This window comes from Crocodylus porosus, unplaced genomic scaffold (genome assembly GCF_001723895.1).
Source record: "Crocodylus porosus isolate Cpor-Errol unplaced genomic scaffold, CroPor_comp1, whole genome shotgun sequence".
Classification (NCBI taxonomy): Eukaryota; Metazoa; Chordata; order Crocodylia; family Crocodylidae; genus Crocodylus; species Crocodylus porosus.
In genome coordinates, this window is record NW_017728912.1 from 39,264,006 (window position 1) to 39,275,761 (window position 11,756).

Sequence of the window (11,756 nt, forward strand, 5' to 3'; positions counted from 1 at the left end):
ATGTGACCAGAGCCTCATGAACAGGACATGCAAACAGGCACACTTCTGGGCCCAGCACATGAGTTTAGCATGGGAGTTTGTGTAGAAGGGTGAATGGGAGGGCCTGAGGCCCTGGCAGCGTGCCCTGGGGAAGGTAGTCCCATCAATAGCTGGGCTACCAGTGGCACAATGAGGATGGGCACATGCCACATCGCAAGGGTCCCTTCGGAGTCTGCGGCCTCCTCTGGCACCTCAGAGCCCTCCACCCTGATAGAACCCATGGGTCCAGGCTCCACACAGACAGAGCCCCTAGCTCTCATGCAGAGGCTGCCTGGCATGTTTCCAGGCTCATAAAACCGGGAGCATGGCTACCTCCCCTTGAGATGTTTTCTCCACCTTTGAGTCTCTGGAGCACCAAATAGAGGAGCTCCAGGCTGCAGTCCAGAGACTGCATGCCATCAGGGATGGTGAGCAGGAGATAGACTCCTACTGCCATGCCCTTCATCCCCTGGAGACAGAGGGTAGACCAAAGCCACTTCCCAGGATAAGGGAGGACTTGGGGATCTCCCATACTGTCCAGCGAGGGATTTGGACCAAGGTGGTCAAGGCCAACAAGGTGGCAAAAGGCCCCCAGGCCCACCGCACCAAGTTACCCTCCCCTCTGGGGCTTTGCAACAGATACAAACCTCTTCCAGCCCAGTAGAGCCTGCAGAGCTGCCTGCTTATGCAGATGTGGGAGGATCAGCACACCCCCCTACTCTCCCTAAGATGAGATGCAGAGTGGTCGCCATGAGAGACTCCCTCCTGAGGGGGACTGAGGTGGGAATCTGCTGCCCTGACCCCCTAGCCCAGGAGATCTTCTACTTCCTGGAGGCCCGCATATGGGAAATAGCAGAGAGGATCCCAAAGATTATCCAGCCCTCTGACCACTACCCTATGCTCCCTTATCCAGGTGGGCAGGAATGACATGGCTTGGAGCAATCCAAGCTGGGTCATGAGAGCCTACAGGGCTCTGGGAGCAGGGCTTAGGGGTTTGGGGTCACAGGTGGTCCTTTCCTCGCTCCTCCCAGTTGTGGGTTATGGGCTGAGGAGAGATAGCTGGGTTGAGGTAGTCAACCAAGACTGTGGCACTGGTGTCATTGTGAAGGCTTCACCTTCCATGCTTACAGTCCACTCTTTGGTGAGAGAGGTAGTGGTCTGCTGGGGAGAGACAGCCTCCACCTCACTCTGCTGGGGAGGAGGCTCTTAGTCAGACTGACTAACCTGCTTGACTGGCCTTTAAACTAAGCCCGCTGGGGGCTGGGGGGATTATCACCACTGCTGGCCCACTGGGCAGGACTTGTAAATCCAGCAAGCTAAGATAATGAAGTGACCTCTACCACAGCCCTAGAATGATCTGTCGGGAAGGCAGGGGCCCCCAACGGGACACTTAACTGCCTGTACACCAATGCCAGGAGCTTGGGGAATAAACAGGAGGAGCTGGTCCTCCTGCTAAACAAGAATGACTATGACCTCATAGGGATAACAGAGACCTGGTGGGACTCCACCTATGACTGGGTCACAGGTATAGATGGCTATACCTTGTATAGGCGAGATCATGCAAATAAAAGGGGTGGGGGTGTAGTTCTCTATGTCAAGGACAGCTATACATCCCTCCAAATTGATATTGGCACCCAGGAAGCATGATTGGAGTGTTTCTGGATTAAAATATGTGGGGAATGTGGCACGGGGACATCATGGCAGGAGTCTACTACAGACCTAATCAGAAACAAGAGCTAAGACAGAAATTCATCAGGGAACTGGCTGAGGCTGCATGCTTTCAGTGCATGGTTGTCATGGGAGACTTTAACTACCCGGACATCTCATGGGAAGAGTACTCAACTAAATCTGATCAGTCACTAAGCTTCCTCACATGCACGGACAAGCTCTACCTGACTCAAGAAGTCTCTGAGAGGTAAAGTGTTGTTGGTCAGTGATCTAAGAATTGATGGAAAGCTGGGTGATAGTGACCATGAGCTGATCACCTTTACTAACCATTGCAAAGCTGGCAAGTCAGTCAGTGATACAGAAGTCCTCGGCTTCAGGAAAGCTGATTTTGACAAGCTCAAGAGGCTTGTTGAGGCCCTAAGGGACTATGAGTCAACAGGAAGAAGAGTCCCAGAGGAGTGGTTTCTTCTCAAGGGAGCGATCCTGATAGCACAAGGAATGGCCATCCCATCTCGGAGGAAGGGTAGCAAAAGGACCCAGCAAACCCTTTGGCTCAGCAGGGAACTTGAGGACATCCTACACCTCAAAAGAGAGACTTACATAGGATGGAAGGCTGGAATTACCACCAAGAAGGAGTACTCCTTGGTACTGGTCCATACCTGCAGGGAGCAGATCAGGAAATCCAAGGCTGCAACCGAGTTCCATCTGGCTTCACATCTCAAGGATAACAAAAAGTCCTTTTTCAGATATGTAGGGAGTCAGAAAAAAAGCAAGGGTAACATTGGACCCCTGCTGAACCAAACAGGACAGCTGATTGGTCAACTTGCTTAATGGGTACTTCACATCAGTCTTTCATCAGTCCTATGGGACCGCCATGCCTAGCTGGATGCGGGACAGCCAAGGTGAGGGTGTATTTATACCCAGCATTGGGTATAAATAGTAAAGGATCACCTTGAGAGGCTGGACACCTTCAAATCAACTTGTCCTGACAGATTATACCCTAGGGTACTCAAGGAGCTGGCAGGTGTCATAGCCCAACCATTGGAAAAAATATTCAAAAGCTCATGGCACTCAGGTGAAGTACCTGAAGACTGGAAGAAGGCCAATGTGGTACCCATCTTCAAGAAAAGGTAGAAAGTAGATCCCAGGAATCAGTTTGACCTCAATCCCTGGTAAGGTTCTTGAGAAAATTAGCAAGGAGACCCTTCTGGATAAGCTGGCTGAGGGCAACATCCTGAGAGTTAGCCAGCATGGGTTTGTCACGGGTAGGTCTTGCCTGACCAATCTCATCTTCTGTGACCAGGCAACATATCACCTGGACAAGGGAAAAGAGATTGATGTCATATATCTGGATTTAAAAAAGCCTTTGATCTGGTGTCCCATGACCTCCTCATGGATAAATTGGCCAACTACAGCCTCGGCTACACCTCAGTTCAATGGCTGGGAAATTGGCTCTGAGGTCAGACCCAGAGAGTAGTGGTTGACGACAATGAATCATTATGGTACTCTGTGACCAGTGTCCTTGGGCCGGTTCTCTCTAACACCTTTATTGATGATGTAGACATTGGTGTCAGAAGCGCGCTGGTTAAGTGTGCCGATGACACTAAACTTTGGGGCATAGCATCCACACCTGAGGACAGGCTAGTGATCCAGGCTGACTTGATTAAATTTAGTAAGTGGGCAGACACAAACCTGATGATGTTCAATACCAATAAATGTAAAGTACTCCGCCTCAGGAAAAAAAACCTGCAGCATACTTATATGCTCGGTAGTGATATGCTTGCCAGCACCACTGCTGAAAGAGACTTGGAAGTCATGATTGACCACAAGATGAACATGAGCCACCAATGCAATGTCACAGCTCATAAAGCAAACAAAACACTGCCTTGCATCTATAGATGCTTCTTGGTAAATCTCAGGATGTCATTCTTCTGCTCTACTCAGGCTTGGTGAGGCCGCAGCTGGAGTACTGCATCCAGTTTTGGCCTCTGCAATTCAAGGATGTCAAGAACCTTGAGAGAGTACAGAGGGGAGCCACACACATGATCAGAAGGCAAGAGAATAGGCCTTATGAAGAGAGGCTGAGAGCCATGGGACTCTTCAGTCTGGAAAAGCACAGGCTCAGGGTGGACCTGGTAATAAGTACATAAGGGGGTATATCAGGATCTGGGAGAATGTCTGTTCACCAGAGTGCCCCAAGGAAAAACAAGAACCAGCGGTCCTAAACTCCTACAAAACCATTTCAGGCTGGACATAAGAAAACATTTCTTTACGGTCCGAGCCCCCAAGATCTGGAATAGACTCCCTTCAGAAGTGGTGCAGCACCTACACTGGGCTCATTCAGGAAAGGCTTAGATGCTTATCTTGCTGGGATCCTTTGACCCTAGCTGACTTCCTGCCCCTGGGGACAGGGGGCTGGACTTGAGGTCCCTTCCAGTCCTAACTGTTAGGGTGACAATATGTGGATTTTCAGGGAGCACTGAATCTGCAGCTGAATAAAAGACTTTAATCTGTGGCCTAGCAAAAGCTGCTAACCACAAGGCAGAATGATAGTTAAGCCAGCCATTTGCTTATACTAATAAACCACCTTAACTGTGTCAACCATTTTCTGAGGAGAAAGCAGCAAGTGAATCTGTGCGAGTCTGTGTGCTGTGAATGAGGTGACATTTTAGGAATATGGAAGATAGTACAACATGAGTCAGAAAAAATAAATGGAATGTGGAAAACAACACGTAATTGGTAACAGAATCTGAGATGAACACATGTGAAAAGGTGAACGGTGATTGGTAAAGAAGCCTCTGGAAGCTTCCAGGTTTTGGTCAAAGTCTGCCCATTGACCAAAGAGCAGGAGTCAAGGTTTTAGACTTGCGCTCATAACAAAAAGACATGTAAATGAGTAAAATGCATAGACAAATTCCATGCTACTGAAGTAAACAGTAAACAGAGACGGAGCTTGAGATAGGAGGAGAAATGGGTGGAACATAGGAGGGGTGAGGATAGAATGAATGGTAATAAGCATAAACCAAAGTGTATAAATGTGGGAAAAAACTACTGTTCAGTTCAGGTCCCCTGGTTCACAGGCTGTGTCTGTGAGGGACCCTTTTCCAAAGCTGTCTCCATTCTGAATAAAGCTGTTGCGAGCAATGTGTGCTGGTGTTTGCTCCCTGCTTACTCTGGCTAATGAGTAACAGGATCCATGGACAATTGAATCGTTGTCTCCCTAGTCATTGGGTGCCTCATGGAGTCGGGGTTTAACACTAACGTCTATGAAATCTATGAAAGTTTAGTCCCATGTCTGTCCATGCACACCAAGTTAATTCACTTTAACACAAGCCTAAATCACATTGATGCCCGTTAAGCTAATGCGCATTAAATTTAGGCGCACCTAAATGCACATGTAGACATGCCTGTAGAGAGGTTTATGTTGTTCCTGACATTTTTCCTGAAACTGGCAAGCAGTGAAAATCATGCATGCAAAGGCAAACAAAAGCTTCAGGGGAATGAAATCTCCAACTGTCTTGACCTCCTTGCCATTGGATCAAGGTCCCATTCTGTCAAGAACCATGTGTAGCAGCTTTCCCATGATAAAATAAATAACTCACAGGGATCTTCCATGGAAATGGCTTTTCTATCACAGTCTTCAAGTCCTTTGGCAACCGGCTGGTGATGACAGGAGCAGGTTTATGAAGTCTGGAAGCTCCTTGTCATGAACTGGCACAAAGGCAACAGATACAAGAAGGTCATCTAGCACTTGGACAAGGTAATCAGGAGTGCAATTCAACAACTGTAACTGTGACTGACCAGCCCTCTTCAGGATCTGGTCTGCCCACCCCACATGGAGAGGGAGATAGAAAAGGTGCCCTAAACATAGTCTGACTACCTTTTTCCTGACTAGATAACTGCATCAAGTGGGAACACCTTTGCCTCTGTCGAAATCAACAAAGACATGAATTCAGTTTTGGAGCCGGGAACAACAGGGCCCTCATGGACAATCCTAATAACAAATGCCCAGAGTGCCATACTACAATCATGACTTGAAAACTCATGTGACACAAGATTGATGCCATTGCATTGAGCGAGACCCAGCAAGTGGGAGACGGTCAACTCAAAGAACAAGGATGAAGTTATATTCTCGTCTGGAAGGGTAGATAGGAAGGTGAATGCCAGTTTTACAGAGATAGTTTGGCCATCAAGAATCAGAGCTGTACTGCTACGAAGCACATCCACAGTTTCATGGAAGAGGAATGACCTTCACGGAAGCCTACCTGCAGAAAGCAGGGGTAACTGACAAACAAGCAGTCATGGACCAAGCAGTGCTAACACCAACAGGATGTGGTGGGGACAGCAGATGACAATGCTTTCCCTCCTGAAAAGCCACATATATCCCTTGATGGTGCTGTGACATAGCAAGTACAGGTCACCAGTATATTAAACCTGCCCAGTCTCCAAGTATACAATTAGTCACTATTTTGCATTACATCAACCTTTTACCTTCGCAACAGAAACAGACCCTTCTCATGAGAGTCTTGTTAACATCAATAAGAATCTTTTCTATACCTGGGTCCCAAGCTCAGTCCCATGGTCCACCAGTCTGCTTCCTGCTCCCTGCCTGATCTATGCGGCCCTCGATTGCTTGCCAAAACTCAGTAAGTGGCCCTCCACCCAAAATAATTGCCCGCCCCTGCTTTAATGTCTTTAAATACTTTAATGTTTTAATTTAGCTCTCCAGTTTCTAGAACTAGTCAAACACATTTCTGATAAATGCAGATAACTTCTCTATTTGTACATACTGTTATTTATATCGCATAACACTGAGAAGCACCAGTCGTTAGGGTGTCTGTATTTTTCTGGTCTAAAAATGGGAGACTTTGCTCCTCCTTTCTCTTTCCCACCCCTCCACTCTCCAGCACTCCTAACCATCTTCAACCAAACTCCAATCTCAGCTTGGTGGGGAGGGAGAGAAAGAGAAGAGAGAAGGGTATTGATGCAATGTCAGAGAACAGGAGCTAGGGGAAAGAGGAGACCGTTCCATTTCAAATACCTTCCAAGGCATCCCACTGAAATTGAGGCAAAAATGTTCATTTCAGCAAACCCAAAGGACACTCAGAATAGGTGTTTTAAAAAGGGACTGCCCCAGTGAAAACACAGCATATGGATACCCTGCCAGTCAGGGACCAGGGCCTGCTTGTTCTGAGTGCTATACAAACACAACACAAAAAAAAGATCCCTGCCCCAAAGGGTTTAACACACAAGGAAGTCTTTGTTATATCTATTTCTTCAATCTATCTGTTTACTAAGATACTCTATCTAGCTACTCTATTTACTATCCCTCTATCTATTTCCTAAGACAAGTCTTTATTAATGTAGTAACTGTGGTGCATTTGCTTTTCTGGGACTAGACAGACAAACCCCAAATATCAGGAAACAATGAGATGCATGAGGCAATATATGATATAGATTTGAACATCATTGGTTTGCTCTGACCTTTGTTTTTGTTTTTTTATTAAAATGTGTACAATGGGTATTAAAATTGACCTATTTGGTTTGGTTCTGATCACGTTTAAGGGCCAGTATTGTATTTAAATCAGTAACAAATCCTTGTTGCATAAGATTCTTAGCCACATACTGAAAACATTACTTTTAATATTATTGTCAAAATTCAGTCATCCAAATCCTGAATACATAGATAATACACACACACACATATATGATGAGGTGAAGTTAGTGGGGCTACCCATGTGCTTAAAGTTAAGTACAAGGATATGTCTTTGCAGGACAGGGGCTTTAGTAGATGATTGGTAAATAATTACCATACTCTTGTATGATCCTTATCAGCCTAAACTGATTTGCTGAAAGGCTGGATTTAACCCTGGCTCCTCTCCCAATAGCCTTTGATACAAGTCCCCAGCTCTGAGTTGCTGTACATGGGAACAAAGCTGACTGTTTTCAAAACCTGAAGCAGATGTATTTTCCACATTATAATTTTTGTGAATTAAGAAAAAAAATAACAACAATAATAATAATAAATATTTTTTCTCTCAAGGGACTATCCTCCAAACGTTCATAATAATTCACAAAAAATTAAAGCTATGAAGAGGTAAGTAATGCTGCTGATAATTTTTTTCTAAAATGCAGAAGAACCTAGCATTTTTTTTCCACACAGGAGTATTCATATAATGATGCCAAGTGAATAGAACTAACCTGAGTTGCTTGTATGTAGGCAGTAGCAGAACTGTAGGTGGCGGGAGTGGGGAGTGACTGGGAAACCAGCCTGGGATGCCGAATTGGGGAGGGAGGGTGGGCACAAAAACAGTAGCCACCATTCTCCTCACCTGTCCACCACCATTAGCTGCAGCTGCTGCCCCATATACAACTGCTGCCTAGGGTGTAAAACTGCCCAGTTACACCTTTGTATCCAAGTACCACATTTGAGCCCTTTGGGTGTGTCTATATGTTGCCGTACAGCAACATTAGTATGGCGCCATGCTTTAGAAGGACTAACGCTTGAAGCAGTATGGGTGGTTACTCCACTGCACACTTGATGCATAGATAGATTTCACTGATACATCACCATAGCTGGTGATCACATGTAGACCCGTGTGATTGCTATGTTGCCATAGTACACTGTACGATGATGTAACACATCTCTACGTCACAATAGGGCAACATGTAGACATGCCCTTTACTGAATTTTCCAGGTGAAATGGTATCAGGATGCAAAATACCCTGCTTTTCTGCACACTCTTTTGAACTAGAAGTTGTATAGACATGAGTGAAGTGCTGCACTACTTCTGGTTCATGGAGTAGCACACACAAAGCAGTGTAGGGTATTTCAGCACAGAACCACGTAGAACACTGCATGAGTGGTAAAGAGGTTCCCACAAAACTTCTGTTACCCATAGTTCAAATACCTTCCATATCTTCGGGAGCTCAGTACCTTTGGAATTCAGGCAATTCATCTTCTCAGGTCTTATACTGCTCTTTGTAAAATGACTGCACAAAAATGCTTCCTTCTGTATTTAGCATGACTAGTATGGAACATTTACACCAGTAATACACTTCCCTCCTGCATGCATAGGTATTTTCAGAAGGCTATTTCTTCTTCTTTTAATAACCCTTTATGCTGCTAGGTTCCTTGTAATTATGGAGAATCAGGTCCACAATGTTTTCCTTCTCACTGTGCAAACTGAACTGCGCTGGGTATAGACTGTAAATGAAGAGAGGACTTTCAGATACAGAGAGCTGCTAGATATGATTACAATAAAAGATATGATTCATGAGGTATTTTTCTCCTGTTTATCTTAAAATAGACTTTAATTGCTTTTCTGCCTTCCCATTTGTGTCTTATGTAAGAAATTGGCTCTCAGAGTATTAACAAGCCAGCTGTTAGCACTTCTTTAATATTTCCCTGTCTTCTGCTTCATTAGAGGGGGGCTACAGTTTCACTATCAGCTTGATTTGTTAATTATTAGTTAACTCTGCTTTATGGGTATTGTCTAACAAGGGAGTTCCTTCCAAGTGGTGGTTCTTATTTATTGTTTGTGGGTTCCTTTGTCTTTTTCACAGAAATAAAAATTAGTTTTAAGAGAAAGGTTTAGGAGTTTCTTATCATTATGATCAGGTTCATGCCATGCCTCACTTTGTGTACAGAACATAGCAGGCCATAAATGACCTAGTCAGGCCTGCTTGCTTACAGAGATACCTTTTTTTTTGGCTAAACCGTGCTTTCCATAGAAGCACAATGCTTTGAATGGGTGGAATGGTTCCCTCCGTTTCCTGTATCCTTAAGTCTTTCACAATTAGCTTTGGTGTAACTTCATTCACAGACAACAACCATAGTTTATGCAGTAGGGTAATGATGGCTGGGTGAGTGGGCATGAAGAATGGCTACTGTCTACAAGGGTGTAGATGGTGCTACCAGAATGGAGCCAAGGATCCTCTCACCTGCTCATCCTCATTGTTCCCTCCCCTGATACCTTCCCTGTAGCCATTTTGGCTCTCAATACAACTCCAGCTCCAGCAGTTGGGAGGACAGAGCAGCAGCAGTAGCAGTAGCCAGAAATTCACTGTTTCAGGGCCGCTGGGGGGATTTCACCTCCTTTTTTTGCTGCTGAAAATTGAAAATTAAATGGCCACTTGACATGTGCTGGTGGCAAAAAAGGTGACACCCCTGTCCTCCCAACCACTATTCTTATACCACCATCCATCAGGGTGTCCCAACAAGTGAGCACATGCAGGGATGTGTGTTTCCCATTGGACAAATACCAGTGGCAAAGTGACTGAGATGGGGTAGGGAAGGTTGGGGCCAGCACTTGTTCTGGCCCCAGCAGCCTTGCCTGGGGTCCTGAGGGCCTCCTAGGGCAGCAGTGGTGCCAAGCTGCCTGCTTTGAGCCTGGCCAGCAGCCAGAGCATGGGTCTGGCCAACCCAGGCTCCCTTTCTGATGGTGCATGCTGCTGCCACATGCACTGCACTACTTTTTTCAGAGGTGGTGTTTTTTGACACTGAGATCTCCTGGTATCAGAAAAACCCACCGTGCTGCAAATTAGCAGTGCAGCGAATGGGCGCACATGTGTTATGTGTGGTTGTGGTGCCTCAGACTGCTTTGAGGTGCCACAAACCACATATGTGTGCTCATCGGGATGCACCCTCAGAGTGCAGAACTACCCAGTTGCACCTGCAAGTTTATGCTCACTTCCTTGAGCAACCTGGTCAGTTTCACTTTTGTGGCCCAGTCATAGTAGTGAAATTTGATTTCGCTACATTTCTAGAGCTGGCTTTTTAAAAGAAGACACATTTCAAAGACATTTGAGGTAAGAAGTATTCTTAGCTCCTCTCCAGCAGCATGGTGGTGATGGTGAGGGTTGAAAAGCATTCCAGGCTGGAATTTTCCTTAAAAAGCTTAAAGGACGTTGCTGCCCAAATGCCACTGAAATGTGGCTCCTTTTAAAAATCCAGCTCTAGAAATTTAGTGAAACAAAGACCCACATACATAGTCTTCCCTTCTGGATGTTTAATGTGAGGGCAGGGTATGAGCCAGAGACTACAAAAAATATGGAAGAAAGAAGTGTAAACTAAAGAGTCTCTGATGGGAAGATGATTTCACATAGACCAAAGTAGCAAAGAAAATGGAACATACTGACCCACTCACTTCCAGTCATAGTTGAGTTATGCCAGTGCTTGTGTTGCTTTTGAATTGGGCTGTTCTTGTTCAGAGGATTTGGTCACTATTGTTATCAATCCAGCCTTTATCACAAGCATCAAACCTAGTTCCTAGATCTAACAATAGGATTTCAATAGTGTTCAGCATTGCACAAATGGAAATCTGTATTTGCTAACAAGCCCCTTTGCACTTTCATTTTTGTTCAAGAAGAACTTGCTGTCAAATATTCCAGCAAGAACCCTGGGTTCTTGATTTGACTGGGGGAATAAAAATCTGATGAGATCAAATGTATGGTCTTAGAGCTTACATTCCAACCATTCACAGAATGTGAGAGTTCAGGTCCCCAGGCAGCCTGTGTAGTTTTTTGTCCTGTCAGTGAGATAAAAGCAACAGCAGTGCTTTGTTTTTCCCATTAGAGGAAAGACTGAGGTTCCCATGGTCTCATGGATGGAATATCACTGGGAAATAAAGAAACCAACTGCAGCATAGAGGGAGCAGGCTAGATAAGAAAGCTCACATAGGAGCATGGGTGTCAGTGAAACAGGGCAATGCTTGCCTGTTATCTCCAGTTGGAGCCTCAATGCTGCATTCACAATAGCAGAAACTCCAAAGGGACCATGCAGCATCATGGGTGAATTAAGGATAAAATCTGCAAAAAATCATGACCAGCCTCTGATGATTTCAGAATGAGAGTGAAAGAACAGAGCTCCCCAGCTGATACTTCTGGGTAGCATAAAGCAGCATTTCTCAGTCCATAGGTTGCAACCCAAAAGTGGGTGACAAGAATATATGAAAGGGTCACAAACAAACTTTAAAAATGAATTGTCCTTTAAAGGAGAAAAACATGGGAAACTGTGGCTTTTCCCATGCAGGCTGGCAGAGTTCCAGCCTGCAAGGGGATGCTTGGGG